Source organism: Pan paniscus, chromosome 19, assembly GCF_029289425.2.
Source record: "Pan paniscus chromosome 19, NHGRI_mPanPan1-v2.0_pri, whole genome shotgun sequence".
NCBI lineage: Eukaryota > Metazoa > Chordata > Mammalia > Primates > Hominidae > Pan > Pan paniscus.
Genome location: NC_073268.2, coordinates 88,458,844 through 88,477,437, shown reverse-complemented (window position 1 = coordinate 88,477,437; position 18,594 = coordinate 88,458,844). Strand labels below are relative to the sequence as shown.

The 18,594-nt window shown below is 46.6% G+C and overlaps 1 long non-coding RNA gene across 1 annotated transcript in view; it reads left to right on the top strand.

The window, feature by feature from the left end:
• Window positions 1-9,725: 9,725 nt before the first annotated feature.
• LOC112437597 (uncharacterized) overlaps window positions 9,726-18,594 on the top strand; it is a 67,132-nt gene continuing 58,263 nt past the window's right edge. The window contains exon 1 of the long non-coding RNA XR_004667338.4: window positions 9,726-10,031. This is a non-coding gene — a long non-coding RNA (uncharacterized LOC112437597). The remainder of the gene's footprint in view (window positions 10,032-18,594) is intronic.

The following is an 18,594-nucleotide window of genomic DNA, read 5'->3' as shown; positions in this document are numbered from 1 at the left end:
CCTGCAGCCACGTGGTTGTGGACAGCTGCATTTCAGTGGTGACAAGGAGGAAGCAGCTGTGAGATGCATGGTGCCACAGGGTCTGGTTACTGCATTGTGGTAGTGTGGAGCCACTGAGTGGCTGGGGGAGGCTACCAGCTCAGCGGGCTTCTGGTAAGACTTTGCAGTGGTAGGCACTTCCAAGGAGGGAAATCATAGCGTCAAGATGCAGGGCTGTGGGTCTTTGTGGGAGCACCTCGTAGAACAAATGACAGGTCTTTTATAATTGAGAAATTGAGAAAACACAGACCCAGAGGAACAGAGTAGAATGAGTTCAAGCAGAGTGGGGAGAAGAGGCAATCTCATTCTCTTTGCATATTTCATAAGCGTAGGGTCAGCAATACTGATGGAGGTGGGAGATCTCCCTGGACTTTTTCATGGAGGTTGTTTGCAGACGTCAGCAGCTTGGGAAGCCAGGACCTCAGCTCAAGAGGAGGTGTTACTGCCTTGTGCAATTGTCTCTTCGGGGAATGTCCTCAGTGGGGTGGGCAGGTGCGCCTGATGGGGCTGTGGCATTGAACCTGCCTCCAGAGGGCGGTCACTCTGCTCTAGGACTTTATTGCTTAGTCTTTTCTCACTCAAAGTCTTTTGCCAGAAGAAGGCAGGGAGGAACAACTCAGTATGCCCAGAGCCTGCCCAAGTTGGGGATGATGTTTGCTCAATTCGGTGCAACCCCAGCTGTTGCTCCAGGTGCTAAGTTAGACACTTGGTAATTAGCGGGACTAATTGATTTAATCATGTTTGTGCTGTTTTTCTTCTCCCAGTTGTTCTTCTTGTCCTGATCCTTCAGGTTTTCCTGGATTCACTCCCAGGTGCATTGGAAGGTAGTGTTGAAGGAGGATGGATACTCCTGATGCCAGAGATTAGAGCAAGCTCTGGCTTGGTGGTGGTGGGGGTTGTGAGGATACTGGTCTCCTCCATATTGTAGATTGGAGTTTCTCAGCCTCGGCACTATGGGCATTTTGAGCTAGACAATTCTCTTTGGTGGGGGGGGGGGATGTGTAGCAGCACCCCTGGTCTCTATGCAGTGGATGCCAGTAGCGTACACCTTCCCCATTGTGACAACTAAAAATGTCTCCAGATGCTGCCAAACGCCCGTTGGAGAGGGGGTCAATATTTCTCCATTGAGAACCCCTCTTCTAGATCATACTGACCACTGATATTTAACTTGGACATTTTGGATGAAAATACTCTTCAAAGTCCATGCAGTGGGCTGGGATGATGAATGTCCTCCTTTTTCTTTTTCTTTCTTTCTTTCTTTTTTTTTTTTGAGACAGTGTCGTTCTGTCACCCAGGCTGGAATGCAGTGACATGATCTCAACTCACTGCAAAGTCCGCCTCCTGGGCTCAAGCCATCCTCCCATCTCAGCCTCCTGAGTAGCTGGGACTATGGGGACATGCCACCACATCTGGCTAATTTTTGTATTTCTGGTAGAGATGGGGGTTTCACTATGTGTCTCAGGCTGTTCTCGAACTCCTGAGCTCAAGCAATCTGCCTGCCTCGGCCTCCTGAAGTGTTGGGATTACAGGCGTGAGCCACTGTGCCTGCCCATGAAAGCGCTGCTGCTGCTGCTTTTTTTTCTTTTCTTCTTTCTTTTTATTTTTTTTGACAGAGTCTCACTCTGTCGCCCAGTCTGGAGTGCAGTGGCACGATCTTGGCTCACTGCAACCTCCGCCTCCTGGGTTCAAGCGATTCTCCTGCCTCAGCCTCCCGAGTAGCTGGGATTACAGGCACCTGCCACCACGCCCAGATAATGTTGTATTTTTAGTAGAGACAGGGTTTCACTATGTCGGTCAGGCTGGTCTCAAACTACTGACCTCAGGTGATCCACCTGCCTCAGCCTCCCAAAGTCCTGGGAGAATGCCCTTCTTAACCACTTCCCATTGCCTTCTTTTGGGCCTGCCATAAACCAAAGCTGAAGGCCAGTGAAGGTGCTGGGTCGGTGGCCAGGACCTGACACCCCATCTCCTCAAACACAGGGTCTTCTCTCAAAACCGTACAATCCTTGTGTCAGAAGGGGGAAAAAAAAAAAGCTGTGATCTATAGAAGGACAACAGGTGGCAGGGTTAGCGTCACCCGGAAGATAAGCAGAACCAGAAAAGCCACTTCTCTGTGGAAGGTGAAATGAAAACTAACCTTCCCCGGCTGCTCAGTTGGAATCAGTCCAATATGGCAGCCGAGGCCTGGGAGAAGGCTTCGCTGTTTCTCTGTCGGTGGGAGCCCTGGGGCTGGCTCTCTCAGCCTTGCTTCTTAAGGGGCCTTGTCAAGTTCTTCGGAGCCTTGGCCTCCTATCCAAAAGTCTTATTTTCATTTGGGGGTCTCCTATAGATGTCAACGTAGTGCTTTGTGTGCAGAAAAAATTCTGCACACAAATTGTCTTTGGCAAATGAATGAAGATTGATATACTCATGGAAAGGATCCAGACAACCTGAGGAGGGTCTGCAATCCAGGGCAGGAGGGAGGGTGGAAGAGAGAGACCAGCTACCCAGAATCATCCACCTACAGCAGTGCTGTCCAAAAGAAATAAAACGCAAGCCACGCAGGTGATTTCAGACATTCTGGTAGCCACACCGAAAGGAGGACAAAGGAAACAGATGAAGTCAATTTCTGTTATATATTTGATCTCTACCCCAGTATATCCCCAATCTTACTGCAACATGCAATCGATATAAAACAAATTATTAGGGAGATGATATGCATTATCGAGAAAATATACGTTATCTAGAAAATCAGGCATGTATTTCACACTCAACAGCACATCTCAGTTTTAGACTTGCCATGTTTCTAAGGCTCATTGCCCAGAGGCTTCTGTCCTGGACCGTGCTGGTCTAGAGAGGAAGTTTAAATGATTAAATTTTGGAGATGAACTCCTCATGGTAGAATAGGAATGAAAAATGAAGTTAAGGACTTGTGTGGAAAAGATTTCATCTGCAAATGCCCGTGACTGCCCTGACAAGTGCCTGCCAAGGTAGCGCCTCCGTCCCCCCACACAGGGTCTGTTCGCAGGAATCCATTGGCTGCCGCTCTCCCCTCCCCCTGACCCCTTTGTAGTTCCCTCTATTCGCTTTTGTTTCAAACGAATGAGCACACAAAAAAGGGCTCTGCATTCCACCGGGCAATCTTATTCAAACACGGCATGGTTGCGTTTTTCTCAATTAATCAGCCCGCCCCCGCCCCCCACCTCACTCCTCTCCTCTCCTCTCTGGTTTTCTCTGCATCTTAATCAGGGTCCCAGCTGGACTCCAACTTCAGGATAGTTTCAGAGGCTGCACAGACACCTGCCCAGGTAAATTAAAAGCAGCCCAGGCCTTTTCAGGTTTCTCTTTCCTCTTAGACTGACAAACACTAGGAGGCTTTTCCTTAGGAGGGACAAACGGACACCTTGGGAGAGGAGGAGTTAACCACGGTGAATAAAGAAGGACTAGAAAAGAAAACAGTAGTGAGACAAGCCATCTCCATTCAAAGGCAAGGACTTTGGAAGTGGCCCTTGGTTTCTCTGAAACGTTTGAGTCCGGCTTTCCCTTCGACGTCTCGTTCCCCTGCCCCTGCCAAGGATTGAGAGCTCTGGAAACCTGACTTTGCCTTGGCCTTTGCTTCCGAGGTAGAAGGGCCATTTTGTTCCCTCTGCTGCCTCACCTCGAGGTCTCCAGAATGCTCTGTGATCAGAGTCTTGCGGGCAAACCTGGCCGGGCAGCTGCCCAGGTGGTTATCTGATGGGGCTTCAGAAATGGGTCCTCCCGCTCTCAGCTCTGTACCAACTTCTGCCATTAGATCAGTGGTCTCAACCAGGGGCAGTTTTGCCCTGCAGAGGACGTTTGGCAATGTCTGGAAACATTTTTAGTTGTGACAGCTTTGTGGGGAGAGGGGTGCTCTGGGCATCTAGTGGGTAGAGGCCAAGGACGCTGCCAACCATCCTACAGGGCCAGCCCCCTCAACAAAGAGTGGTCCGCTCTAGAGTGTCAGTTGTACCAAGATGGGGAAACCCTGCATCAGAGCATTTTTCCTTTGAATTTGCAACATTTTTTTTTTTTTTTTCTCAAAAAGAACCTTCTCTTAGCCTGCAGAGGTCCCTGGGAGGAGTTGTATACACTTAGGCAGATAGATGGTTAAATGACTGCCTTCATTATCAGCTAACACCTTCCAGGGCCTTGTGGGCAGACCTGGATCCAGGCTGCGTACCTGAGGGAGGGTTGAGCAACCCAGGAGGGAGAGAACAGGAGCTGAGAGCTCCCAAACTAAATGTCTCAACTCGAGTCTTTTAAGGGAGGGGGTGCGCTTCCCCCGTAAGGGTCTCATTTCATTCTCTCCAAGGCCTTCCCCTCTATGTGAGCAAAGCTTGGGTTAGGGTCCAGTTTAGGACCTAGTACTTATATCTCTAAGGCTAGTATAATGAACCAGTCTTTCCTGATGTTGCAAGGTAAGTTGCCTTGCAACTTCGAGAGGCAAAAGTGAAAACTTGAAATTTCCCATTGTTTTTAGTAGGGTCAGAGGCAGCACATTTGCATGGAAGTTCCCATGGAGAAATAGGAAAAAAAAAAAAAGAGAGAGAGAGAGAGAGAGAGAGAGACCAGCCTACTGGTCTACCAGGTCTGAGATGTGGGTTGGCCTTGAAGTTTACTCAGGGTGGGTGGAGCCCTTTTGCCAGGTCACCTGGTCTCAATTCTATCTTCATACAGGCTCTCACGGGTACTGTGAGATTCTCACAGCTCACACCAGGCTATACTCTTCAGAAATCCTCATTTCACTTCCAGCAAACTCAGTCAAATGGCCACAGGTGTCTGTCTGGCCAGTGGGGGTGTGTGTCCTGGATCCACGTGAAGCAACACACAGACCCAGTCCACAGAGACCCTTCTTTCTGAGCACCTGGGGGTCTGGAGCCTGAAGACCACAGCACAATCTTGACTTTGCCTTGTCTCACTCAGAGAACAGTCCCAGAGGAGCCATCTGGGTTACTTGGCTGCTGGGGAGTTTGTGCAGAGGGTCTCTGATGAAGTTATGGGCAATCTGGAGTCCATCATGCCTGACAGTCTTCCGCCCCAACCCTCTCCTCCTTGTAGAGTTGTTGCAAAGATTAAAAGGCATTTGGGGCCTGAAGGGAAGAGAGACAACATAATTTTGGGATGCAGAGGGGAAAAAATATCTTGTTGTTGAAAAGAAAAATATGACTTAGCAGGATACATGCTTGGCTGTTTCTCAGTGTTTTCTGAGAAGGACTTTCAAAAATTCCATTTGACCTTTGCATCTTTTATTTTAACCATGGATATTGCATTTTTCTCTTTTATATTTTTTTTCCCTCCTTTCCTTTCCTGGTCTCCTGACCCCAAGCAACCTGGGTAGGTATCGTTAAGTAGGAATAATTCTAGACTTGGAGTAAGAAGATCTGTGACTAGCGAGCTGTGTGACCTGGCCCAAGTCATTGAACCTCTCTGGGCCCTAGTCCTTTGTTCATAAGATGAAGTCATACTAACCTAGAAGAAGTTGTTAAAAGGACTAAATGGGCTCATGGCTATGAAGGAGCTTTGTGAAGTATGACAAAGAAGTGTTTTATTTTTGTAATTTTTATTTCCATAGGTTATTGGGGAACAAGTGGTGTTTGGTTACATGGGTGAGTTCTTCAGTGGTGATTTGTGAGTTTTTTTGCATCATCACCTGAGCAGTATACACTGCACCCAATTTGTAGTCTTTTATCCCTCACTCCCTTCCTACCCTTTTCCCCGCGTCCCCAAAGTCCATTGTGTCATTCTTATGTCTTTGTATCCTCATAGCTTAGCTCCCACTTATGAGTGAGAACATATGATGTTTGGTTTTCCATTCCTGAGTTACTTCACTTTGAATAATAGTCTCCAATCCCATCCAGTTGCTGCAAATGCCATTAATTCATTCCTTTTTATGGCTGAGTAGTATTCCATCATTCATATATATATATACACACACACATATATATATTCATACATATATTCATACATATATGTATGAATATATACATATATACATATACGTATATACATATATACATATATACATATACGTATATACATATATACATATATACATATACGTATATACATATATACATAAACGTATATACATATATACATATACGTATATACATATATACATAAACGTATATACATATATACATATATGTATATACATATATACATATACGTATATACGTATATACATACTTATATATTCATATATACTCATATATATTCATATATACTCATATATATTCTCATATATATTCATATATATTCTCATATATATTCATATATATACTCATATATATTCATATATATACTCATATATATTCATATATATACTCATATATATTCATATATATACTCATATATATTCATATATATATTCATATATATTCATATATATTCATATATACATATATATTCATATATATTCATATATATTCATATATACATATATATTCATATATATTCATATATACATATATATTCATATATATTCATATATATTCATACATACATATATATTCATATATATTCATATATATTCATATACATATATTCATATATATTCATATATACATATATATTCATATATATTCATATATACATATATTCATATGTATATTCATATATATTCATATATATTCATATATATTCATATATATTCATATATATTCATATATATTCATATATATATAAAGTTTCTTCATCCACTCATTGATGGACATTTGGGTTGTTTCCACGTTTTTGCAATTGTGAATTGTGCTGCTATAAACACGCATGTGCAAGTATCTTTTTCGGATAGTGACTTCTTTTCCTCTGGGTAGATACCCAGGAGTGGAATTGCTGGGTCCAGTGGTAGATCTACTTTTAGTTCTTTAAGGAATCTCCACACTGTTTTCCATCGTGGTTGTACTAGTTTACATTCCCACCAGTAGTGTAGAAGTGTTCCCTGTTCACTACATCCACACTAGCATGTATTATGTTTTGATTTTTTTATTATGGCCATTCCTGCAGGAGTAGGGTGGTATCGCACTGTGGTTTTGATTTGCATTTCCCTGATCATTAATGATGTTGAGCATTTTTTCATATATCAAAAAAGTGTTTTTTATTATTTGCGTTGAGGGATTTTTTACTATCTTCCAGAGGAGACCTTCTCATAGTCCAAGGCAGGAATCTTCATCACCAGGCATGTAACTTTCAAGCCCTTCTCTCACTTTCTAACCTCTTGCCTCCAGGGCTCAGGGTGATCACTTATTGGAGAAGACAAGTGGGAGGTGGGAGCAAGAAAGGGTAAGCATGTGGGGTTATTGCAGTGGTGTCTGATTATAGATCCTGGTCCCCATTAGTCCCAAAGCTGTGTGCAAGGAGCAGAAATCATTTGTGTCTCCCTTATGGGAAGCCATTCTCCCATCCCCCGTTGGCCACTGTGCACTGCATTCTGATTCTTCACCAGAGGTGGGATAGTTCACTTTAATAAGTTTCTTTCCCCAATAAAAGCCAGGTGCGTCCTAGGAAATCCCATATCTGCCAGTCCAACCTCTTCAGTCTGAAGATAGCTTCCCTCCTTCTGCCAACTTCACTTGTTTCTTTTGTTCCTAAACCATTTTATTCTACCAGTAGCATCCTGCCACCTGGACACGCTGACTCTCCCTTGGAGGAGGCAAAGGCAGAGGCAGAAGAGGGTGAGCAAACAAGGGGAGGAAGAGATTAGAAGGAAGGGAGGGGCATGGCAGCTCATTAAAGAGGAATAAATTTTGCAGAGGGGAAGCGAGAGGTCCCTCCCTCTGTATCTGTAAATCATCTTGTTTTATGGACAGGATGCAAAGTGAAGTGGAGATGGGCTGGCCCTGATAACTAGGGTCATTTCTCCTACTTATGTCTGTCTGAATTTTAGGATGTTCCAACAGAGAACAACTTCAGGCTGGAAACTGCTAGGACTCCTCTCTTTAATTTATTGTCGTCATTATTACTCTAAAATCAGAACCGGACTGACTTAAGGAGGGCACTTTAAGGGTTTCATTAGAAAAACATGACTGGTTTTTTTCTGCTGCCTGTTTTCCCCAGAACACTCTATATCCCAAGCTGCTGTCTGGGCACCATGGATACAAGAACTGGATTTGTGTAAGTTGTTTGAAATCACCTCAGTTTTAGAAAAGTGACATCGGCTGGGCACGGTGGCTCATGCCTGTAATCACAGCACTTTGGGAGGCTGAGGTAGGAGGATCCCAAGGTCAGGAGATTGAGACCATCCTGGCTAACAGGGTGAAACACAGTCTCTACTAAAAATACAAAAAATTAGCCGGGTGTGGTGGCACGTGCCTATAATCCCAGCTACTCAGGAGGCTAAGGCAGGAGAATCACTTGAACCTGGGAGGTGGAGGTTGCAGTGAGCCGAGATCATGCCAGGATGACAGAGTGAGACTCCCTCTCAAAAAAAAAAAAAAAACAAAAAAAAAAAAAAGGAGAGAAAGTTACATCTTATGCTATAAAGCTTCTTTCAGACCCAAGGGTTACCATAACCTCAGGATCTCAGACCTTGCATGTCTGTCTTCTTAACTGCTCTCTCAACCAGAAAGACATTCCTTAGGGGCAGAGTTCACAAACCAACAGTCCAGAGGCCTGGGTATGGGTGTGTTTTTTACTGATAACTGGCGCTAAAATGGTTTGAGTTAGCTGCCACTTTTGAGATGGTGGATATTTCCTATGAAGTTTTGGATCTCCGGCTTTGATTGAAAAAGTGGGCCCATTGAGGACTCCGAGTCAGGGTTCTCCCTTGGCTATGGACTTTGTGAGTTGCAAAGTGCCTTGGGTTCATCATGGTTTCTCTCACCTTCTAGTTAATTCTTATGTCCAGCCAGCTTCATTCATTTCTGTTTGCTACCTGGTTCCTGAAGCTACCTGAAGCAACATTCCTGTTTGCTACCTGGTCCTGAAGACCGCTGAGTTTGAGACCCCTCTACCTTTGAGGAGGTCTTGAATGATCCACTGAGGAACATGAGGCAGGTGATGGAACCCATGGTTGGAAACTGGGGGGAACCCCTGGTTTGTGCAGCTTCTTCTTTTCTGTGTGCTGCAGGGCCTCTCCCTGGGATGTGGCCTTATTTGGCAGGTGTAAGTGCATTGGCCAGTTTGGAGGGAGATCTGCCCCCTACTAGCTGTGTGACCTTGGGCAAATTGCCTTCCCTCTCTGGTCCTCTCTCTTCTCTTGTATAAGGTGAACTGGTTGGAGTACATTGATAGTTTAGTTAAAAAAATTGTAGCCACCTATTTGTGCAACCATTTTCATGTAAGATTTTGTTTACACGAAGGGACGGCAAATTGTAGCCATCCCTTTGTGTAAACAAAATCTTAAGTGAAAACGGAATCTGTGGGACGTCTGAATGGTGCAGCTGAAGGGGGCCGGAGAGTCCTGAGAGGCATGCCTCGGTTTGCTATCCTTCCTGAAAGCCCCTGGGGGAAGCCTCCAGACGACACACTGTTAACCACCAAACTAGATGCTCCCTAAGATACTATGAGTCTTACCTGATGTGAGCAAAATGGGGGCCCTGTGGCTTGCCAGGTGGTCACTGGTAAATTGCATAAGGCTTACTCCAGTGGTGACTGGGTGGGGAGAAGGGAAGCGCACTTATATAGACTCATGTATAAATAGATACTTGTAATATACGAGCATCTGCTCTGTGGAAGATGTTTTTTTCCAGGCCCAGAAGTGTAAGATCCGGTCCCTATCTTCAGGCGGGTGGCAAACAAACATAACATAAAGGAGAGTGTCTGGCTTGTGTCTTCTGGGTTCGTGATCCCCCTGACTTCAGTGTGAGAATGTGGCCAGAGCGTCTGGGGAAGACAGGGAGAGTTGTCAGAGAGGAGTTTTGAGGAGGCCCTGAAGGCTCACCGGCTGTTAAGGCTGAGCTGTAGTGGGCAAGAAGAGATGGCCAGTTCAGGTAGAGGAAGCCTGCTTTGAGCTGAAGACCGGAGGTGAATCTGGACAGGGCTTCCCAGGACCAGTAAGTAGCTGGGTGGGACTGGAGCCATGGGGGTGACGGAGGAGATGGGGTTGAAATGGTGGGTGGGGCCAAGAAGGGACAGCGTTTCTACAGCTGGCCTGTGAGTGTGGGAGGCTTGGGAAGCTTGTGAGTTAGGAATTGGCCTGGCCTGGTCCTCTCAGAGCAGGTTAGGGAGGGACAGACGGCGGTGAGGGCTGGCTGGTGGACTGGAGGAGCAGCAGTAAGGGTCCAGGCCTCAGCAGTGGCAGAGACAAAGCGGGGATGAAAGCAGGTGCCACTGGGAAGGTAGAATTGACAGCATGGGGTCAGAATGCTTGTGGGGAAAGAGAGGGTGCACCCGAGATGATGTCGGAAGTGTAAACCTGAGCTAGACAAGTGGTTATTCTTTCCCTAATTATTTAGCACACACTTCTTGATTGTCTCCCCTGTACTAAGATCTGGGTGCAGTGAATAAGCTGAGATGGAGGACACAGGAGGGGTTCTGGTGAGTTCCTGGAATCGCCTGAGTCTTTTGCTTGGGAAAACGTCTACTTGACCTCTAGAGATGGGGATTTGAGGTGAGGCGGAGAGGCCAGGGGTGGTGCTTTGTTTATTTAAACAGTGTTGACCAGGTTCCTACTGCACATCACATAATACCAGGTTGTGGGGATAAATGCAGGCATGGAGTCTTGCTGATCAGACAAGTGTGAGATAAGCGTATGAAGAAATTACAGGACAGTGTCAGCAGTGCTGCAAGACAGGTAGGAGCAAAGGGTGGAGCTGGACCCAGGGCTGGCCAAAATGTTTGTGCCAAGGGACTGGGGGTGTGTATCCACACCCAGCAAAAGATGGAGTCATGGGCTGGGTCCATAGTGGGAGAGCTGGGAGACTAAGGAGAGATGGATTCCTGGAGAACACTGCAGTGTTTAGGTGTGTGGAGGCCAGTGGGGATCAGGGGACATGGGAAGCACAGTGGGACTGGGGAAGGAAGCCAGGAGTGTGCAGCATGGCACAAAAGGGGAGGAGGGAAAGAGTTTTACAAAGAGGATGAGGACTGATCATAATCATGAATATTCATAACAAACTGGTTGACTGCAGACTGTGTACCATTCAGTCTTCAAATGCATTCTATGCATTGCTTATTTTAGTTCGGAAGACAGCAATAGTAGGCATTATTTTTTATACCATCTTGCCACACCCAGAGTGGCAAGAAGAGGTGGTCGCTGGCTTCTGAGGTCAATGTTTCTTGCACTTTGGAGACTCATAGTCCAAAGAGTTCCTTTCTGATCTGGGTGGAGGTCATCAGTGCTGGCTGAAGTAGAACCAAAGCAAGCGAGCACCCCTTCTGAGAGTCTTGAATTGAATTGCACCTACCCTTTTCCACCCGGCCTCCCCAGGCCTTCCCACACAAACAGGGAGAGGTAGGGGAGAACGCTGTGTTAAAAATGTACTGTCTGTTTGGTTAGAGGACTTGGACTGTTCAGACAAGCCCTGTTCGCCCTGGCATTTCTCACTGTCGGAAAGGTGACTTGGTCTCTCTGTCTTTGGTCTCAGTGGGAGGAGGCGGGGAGGTGGAGTCCTGCAGGTGTGGTCGCCGGCCAGGGTTTTATATGTTTTGCCGCCGAGGAGAGAAAGCACACACAGTTCAGGGCTAATGACAGGGCACCGCAGGTAGGAACATGACTGAGCCCTACAGCTTGCACATGTGTGGTTGGGCAAAAGACAATCGCAGATGTTCCTGGAATTCCCAAACCGGATACAAAATCGCTAGCAGGATGCAGAGAAAGAGGAATGAGCCAAGTGTTTTACATAATGAGAAGCTTGCCTCCCGCCTGGTCTCTCTCTCTCTCTCTCCCTCTCCCTCTCTCCCTCTCTCCCTCTCTCCCTCCCTCCCTCCCTCCCTCCCTCCCTCTCAGTGCCCTGGCGGGTCGGGCCTCCTTTTCCTGAAATCCCAAGGATTAGGAAACCAGTGTGCGTGTCTGGAGGGCGGAGGGCGGCTCCAGCAGACGGCCTTGTCTTGCTTTGGTCGGTTTATATCCAGGATCCGTGCCTCTCCACCGGGTGTGGTGGGCCCAGAGGCAGCCAAGGAGTGTGCTCTTCTGTCCAGATGAGCCTTGGTGCCCAGAATGGAAAAGAAATCAGGCATCGGGCCTAAGAGGAACTGAAAGCAGCCACCCAACTCTTTCCCAGGGCCCTCATTTTGAATAGAATTCTCTCTGGGTGGCAGCAGACTCAGCTCTGGGACATTTTGCCTCCAGCCTGGACCTTGGAGGCTGACAGTGGGGAGGGCTGGGCCTAGAGGAAGAGCAGAAATGGGGAATATTTGGAAGCGGAGGCTGCTGGACGCAGAGACCTCCTGTTGGGGGTAGTATGTGGAGACAGAACCCTGCTTCTGGGCATCCTGGGGTAGTACTCACAGGGGCAGGGGGCCCAGGCATCTGCCAGAGCCAAAAATAATGAGCCAAGGCTCACATCCCTGCAGTTGGCTTCTCAATCACCGTTCCTTCTATCACCCCCAGTACCTTCTATGACTCCCAGTACAAGGTGGCCCTTAACCATTTGTCAAATGCATCCACTCTCCTCCCTCTCCCCAGTTCTAAAGGGTTCTTGGAGTCCATCTGAGCTGTGTTTCACTTGAGCGAAATGTTTAGGAGTTGGGCAGGAAGACTACTCCTTCATGGTAGCCTTGATGGAAGGTTTTTCTGAACAAGTGATATAAATCCCATGGGGTGGCTCCCCAGACACCTCCTTCTCATCACCTCCTTAACATAATGGGAATCTGTGTTTTTAAGAATGCTGAACCCGTGCATCCTGTATCTCTGTCTGGAATTGCGCTTCAGGTTCCAGTCCTTGCTGCAGTGAACCTGGTGAGTTAATTGTCTTCTCATCAGTTTCAGTGACTACCTCCACAAAACACAGAGAAAATATTTACCTGTCTCATATGTTAATATGAGGATGAAAAGCTGTTTTTCCAACAAAAAAGCTGTTTTTCCATATCACGTTCTTTCATGGAACAAGTGCTCAATACACGGGAGCTATTATCACGATTATCATATTCTTTTCAAAAGAAAGAGCTCTCTCAGGGTTTCCATTTAAATGTATGGTTCTAGACCAGGAGTTGGCTAACTACAGTCTGTGGGTCAAGACCAGCCTGCCACCTGTTTTTGTACAGCTCGTGAGCTAAGAATCCTTTCCACATTAAAAGTTAAAATCAAAAAAAGGAATATTTTGTGACATGTGAAAATTATATGAAATGTAAATTTCCAGATCTATGAATAAAGTTTTATTGAGACTCAGCTATACCTGTTCATTTGCATATTGCCTATGGGTGCTTCATGCTACAATGGCAGAGTTGAGTAGCTCCGATGGAGATGTCATGGCCCACAAAGTTGAAAATGTTTACTCTCTGGTCCTTTACAGAAAAAGCTTGCCAGTCCCTATTCTAGATGACTGATTATTAAACAGGGAGTGTAGGAGTAGGTACCTAGTACAAAAATTGCTGGGCTTATTGCTGATTGGAATAGAGTTCACTAACAGTTGGAAAAGAAGAAAATACAAGTATCTTTGGTATTTTAAAATAACAGAAGTAAAAAGGAAACAGGGACTGAGTTTTTGAGAATCCTGTACTGTTGATGATGTCACTTTTTCAGAAGTAATTTCTAAGTTTCAGTACACAGGCTGTAGGTATTTGCAGAGGGTGTGTGTTCTAAGATTCCCTTAAGCAGGGAACTCCCTAGGCTGTTGAATGGGTCAGGGTGGGGGTTGACAGTGGGGAGTGGAAGGGGGAGGCTTGACTCATGTCCACCCTCCTCATCCCTCTGCCTTTCCACAAGTGGGAGCTGCTTGTAGAAACAGAGCATTGCTTAGGAAGCTCAAGTTTTATTTCACCTGTTGGGTGTATTTGTCTGTTTATCCTCTGCCTCATTCCACTTTCTTCTAGAAAGGATTTAAGGCAGCCAGGACCCTTCAGTGTCCAAAATCCCAGATCCTAGAAGAAGCAATGCCTAGGGGCTGTGTTTGAGGGGAGTACGCAGAGTGAGGTGTCACTGATGATTTCAAAGAGGTGACCCTGGAGCTGAACTGTTTTTCAACGGAGGGAACATTCTTTTCTTGCCTTTATCTCTCTGTCCCCTGTCACCCCGATCTCTGCTCCCACTCCCAACTCCTCAAAGGGCAAATTGTGTTGCCTTGGGTCTCATGGAGGAGAGAAGGCAGGGACAGAGAAGAGTCTGCCCGAAGCAAATGCCAATCCTTGCAAAGTGCCCAGCGAGCTGGGAGCAGCGGTGAGCTGGGTTGAGGGGCAGCCATAGGAACAAGCGCAGGGAGAAGGCTGAGTAATGGACGGGAGGCACAGTGGGTGACAGGGCTGAGAGCACAATTTATGAGTCACCCCGAGCAGCTGCTCTTTGCCCCAGGGGAGCAACTCACACATTCCCAAGGGAGCCAGTGCCTGGGAGACGTGACGTCGTTGTCACTGGGAGAGGAGTTTCAACCATGTGTGGCTTCGGAGGAGCTTGTTCCCATGGGTAACACCCAAGATTCTCAGGATGCAAAATCCCAGCCAAAAGGAGATGGGGCTCTAAGACTTCTTGTGCATGCTTGTATGTATGTGTGTATGTGTGTGCAGGTGTGCATATGTGTGTGTGTGCATGTGTGTGAAAGAATGTGTCTCCTCCATGCTGAGACCTCATTATTAACTGCTGATCTGTGCATCCAGGGTGGTAAGAACTTTCATCGTGCATGGGGGAGGTGGTAGCTCTGTGACTAATAGCCTGCCAGTCCGTAGCCATCCCGACATTTTTCTCAAGGATGCTCCCTCCACAAAATCCTGCTCCAAACCCATGATTTGCATGAAACATTCCCTGTTCAACCACGACGGCTCCTCATCTGGCATGTACATTCGGATCATGGTTAGAGGGGGCTGGCCACCTCTGATTGAATTCAGAAAGCCAGCCCGGTGCCGCCCACTGACTCTCTCCCAGGCATCAGCCTTAAAGTTCTGGCAACTATTCCCAGCTAAATGGGTGCATCAGGCCTTCTTACTGCATAGATAGTTAATAGGGGAAGGAAGAGAGCTTACTCACAGCCTCTCACTGCTGCAGTTTGTTTTATAAACCTGATAGGCACACAGCAAACCCAATGACCAGATACAATGGAAGCAGCCTTTCCTTTTGCACTGTCACCAGCCGTGGCTTTATAAAACCTTTGTTTTTCCTTACCTGGGAAGCCCTTGGGCTGTCCCTTACTTCCTTGATAAGCCAAGCAAGGACATGACAACCTTTAAAATATTGTATCTCTGTGGATAACTGAGCCCAAGAAGAGGAAGGATCTAGTGTATGCCTCCTTAACAATGAAATGAAAAACACAGGGAGCTGAAACCAGGTTTAAATGAGGGTCAGTGGATAACGCATGAACTGGGAACACGATTTGGTTGGGGAAGCTTGTCTATCCGTGGTGTTTTCTGGATAGCTGTTTTCCAGCACACACAAGTATACAACACTTATTTAAAACAGGCCAAGTGCGGTGGCTTACACCTATAACCCCAGCGCTTCGGGAGGCCGAGGCGGGAGGATCACTTGAGCCCAGAAGTTCAAGACCAGCCTGGGCAATGTAGTGAGACCTCATCTCTACAACAAATTTGAAAATTAGCTGGATGTGGTGGCACACACCTGTGGTCCCAGCCACTTGGGAGGCTGAGGCAGGAGGATTGCTTGAGCCCTGAAGGTCAAGGCTGCAGTGAACCATGACTGTGCCGCTGCACTCCAGCCTGGGAAACAGAGGAAAACCCTGTCTCAAAGAAATAATAAAAGAAAAGAAATAAAACAGACTTCCCCAAGAATAGTAAACCACAGTTACAAGTTCATATTTGTAAGTTTATTGTTTTATTGAATCTATTTTTTGGGGTGGATACTTGTTGATAGTCCCTGTGGGTACCTGGGATGTTCCTCCTAGCATAGATGGCAAAAATTTCCAGTGAATTCCTCATTTCCTCCTGTTTCTTTGTGAACGCCCGTAGCTTTAAGGGCCTCTCACTTCCTCAGAGGCAGAGGAGGTTTGTGGACTGGGTGCTAAGCTAATACCCAGGAACTGAATTTTGTTTTGTTTGCTCCACCCACTCTTGGGTAGAGGTGCCGATAGGATGGCCACACTGTGGCCACAGCAAACAGAAATGACCAGCACTGCCCAGATAGGAAGCACACGTGCCCAGCTGATCCTTCGGTCCTGGGGAGCTACCTGAATCTCATGGGAAACCCACTTTCCTTTTTCCCCACCACAGACTTGGCTTTCTGCTTCCTTTCTGCTCTGCTCTTTCTGAAAATGCAAATGTGTGTTGGGCAGATCTCCTATGCAGGGAGATTGGCAGAGCCCCTAGGGACACTTGACTGACCAAGGCTTCTTCGTGGAGAGCTGTTTTCTGGTTTATTCTGTCTTGTGATCGATAGGAAACACTGGCGAGGCTTCTTATTTTCCAAGGCTGCTGCTTTCTGACAGGCTTTAAGGGATTAAGGGTTGAATACAGGTGGGTTTCTTCCCCCTCCTGACTCTGTCACCTGGACATTGCCATGGCAATAATCCTCCCTGAAACAAAAATAAAGGGCAGAACCGGTTGGACAGAAAGTGTAGCCGAAAAGTCTTCCAGGGACGCTGAGAGGTGAGGGACTTTGAGGCCGCATGAGGCTCTATAGAGCAGCAATCCCCAACCTTTTTGGCACCAGGGACCGGTTTTCTGGAAGATAATTTTTCCATGGATATGGTGGGGTGGGGTGGGGGTAGTTTCTGGATGATTCAAGCACATTACACTTATTGTGTACTTTATTTCTATTATTATTACATTGTAATATGAAATAATTATACAATTCACCGTAACGTAGAATCTGTGGGAGCCCTGAGCTTGTTTTCCTACAACTAGACAGTCCCATCTGGGGGTGATGGGAGACAGTGACAGATCATCAGGCATTAGATTCTCATAAGGAATGCACAACCTAGATTCCTCACATGTGCAGTTCACAATAGGGTTCTCGCTCCTATAAGAATTTGATGCCATCACTGATCTGACAGGAGGTGGAGCTCAGGTGGTAATGTGAGCAATGGGGAGCGGCTGTCAATACAAATGACACTTTGCTCACTCACCCACCGCTCACCTCCTGCTGTGCAGCCTGGTTCTTAACAGGCCATGGAGCAGTAATGTGTCCATGGCCTGGGGGTTAGGAACCCCTGCTATAGATCATGTCCACAAGACCAAGGAGGTAAAAAAAAATGAGTGGCCTTGGGATTAGGGGAACAATATACATCAAAGTTCCATCAACTTGTGCTTTAGAGAAAAGCTGCAGTTTCATTCCTTCACAGATGAGGTGGAATGATTTTCTTTCTGCAGCCAGCAATCCTGTCTGGTCTCCCTCCACCCATGGAGGGTTCAGAGCAGTAGCTCCATAATCTGTCACTGGAGTTTAGCTGGTTTGTGATTCACGAGGAGGAGAGGGAGGCTGGGGATTATAATCTGTTCTGCAAAATCTTGTGGGCTGTGCAATGGTTGAGGTTTTTGGCTGCTTGAAAAGCCCTGAGGTTTTTTAGGAAGGCAGATTTTACTATGTCAGCACTGAAAGATTGGTTTTGGAATTTAGGGAGGAAAAACCCACAATAGCTAGAAGAGAGGTGAATATTATTCTCTGCTAAAAAGAAAAAATTCTTTTATCAGTCTCCTGGAGAGAAGTGGGACTGGCTTTTGGTGGTTACAGGGTGGGCTGTCAGGAGTCACTTTCTTCACTTCTCTCTCTCTCTCTCTCTTTTTTTTTTTTTTTTTTCCCTCTTTTAAAGTCCTCTGTGGAATGTTTGGAAAAGATTGGCAGATTCTAAAAGAAAATGCTGTTGGCTCCTGGAATTGTCTCAGTGGCAGCACAGAGTGATGACCCCCTGGGACTTGGTACCAACAGGCATCTCACTGCCCTGTTTCACTGGAGAGAGAGAGAAGGACAGAAAGGGAAAGAGAGAGGAAGGGAAGGGGTGAAGAGGGGAGGGGAGGGAAGGGAAGAAGGGAAGGGAGAGGAAGGAAGGAAGGAAAGATAGATTGAGATCTGTGTGGGGTAGTTTTGCATGCAGCCTCCCTTGGGGCAGGGAGGTGGTTTGGCAACCTGGCTGACCTTTCCAGGACTTCTCTAGCCCTGAAAGACGAGGCACATACATTGTTGGGTGACGTGTACAGATGAACGTGGCAGCTGCTCGTCCATTCACCCAACAGATATTCACTGAGCGCCTACTAAGTGCTGGGCGCTAGTGACCAACAAAACAGAAAAAAACCTTTGCTCTCCCTTGCTAGAGTGAAAACAGACTCTAAGCTGATAGACAAATTGATCTGGAAGTGATAAATGCTGTGGAATAAAAGAGAGGGGTGAGGGATAAAGAGTGATGGAGGGCACAGTTAAGAGTGTGGCCGGGGATGGGCGCGGTGGCTCACGCCTGTAATCCCAGCACTTTGGGAGGCCGAAGCAGGTAGATCACCTGAGGTCAGGAGTTCAAGACCAGCCTGACTGACATGAAGAAACCCCGTCTCTACTAAAAATACAAAATTAGCCGGGCGTGGTGGTGC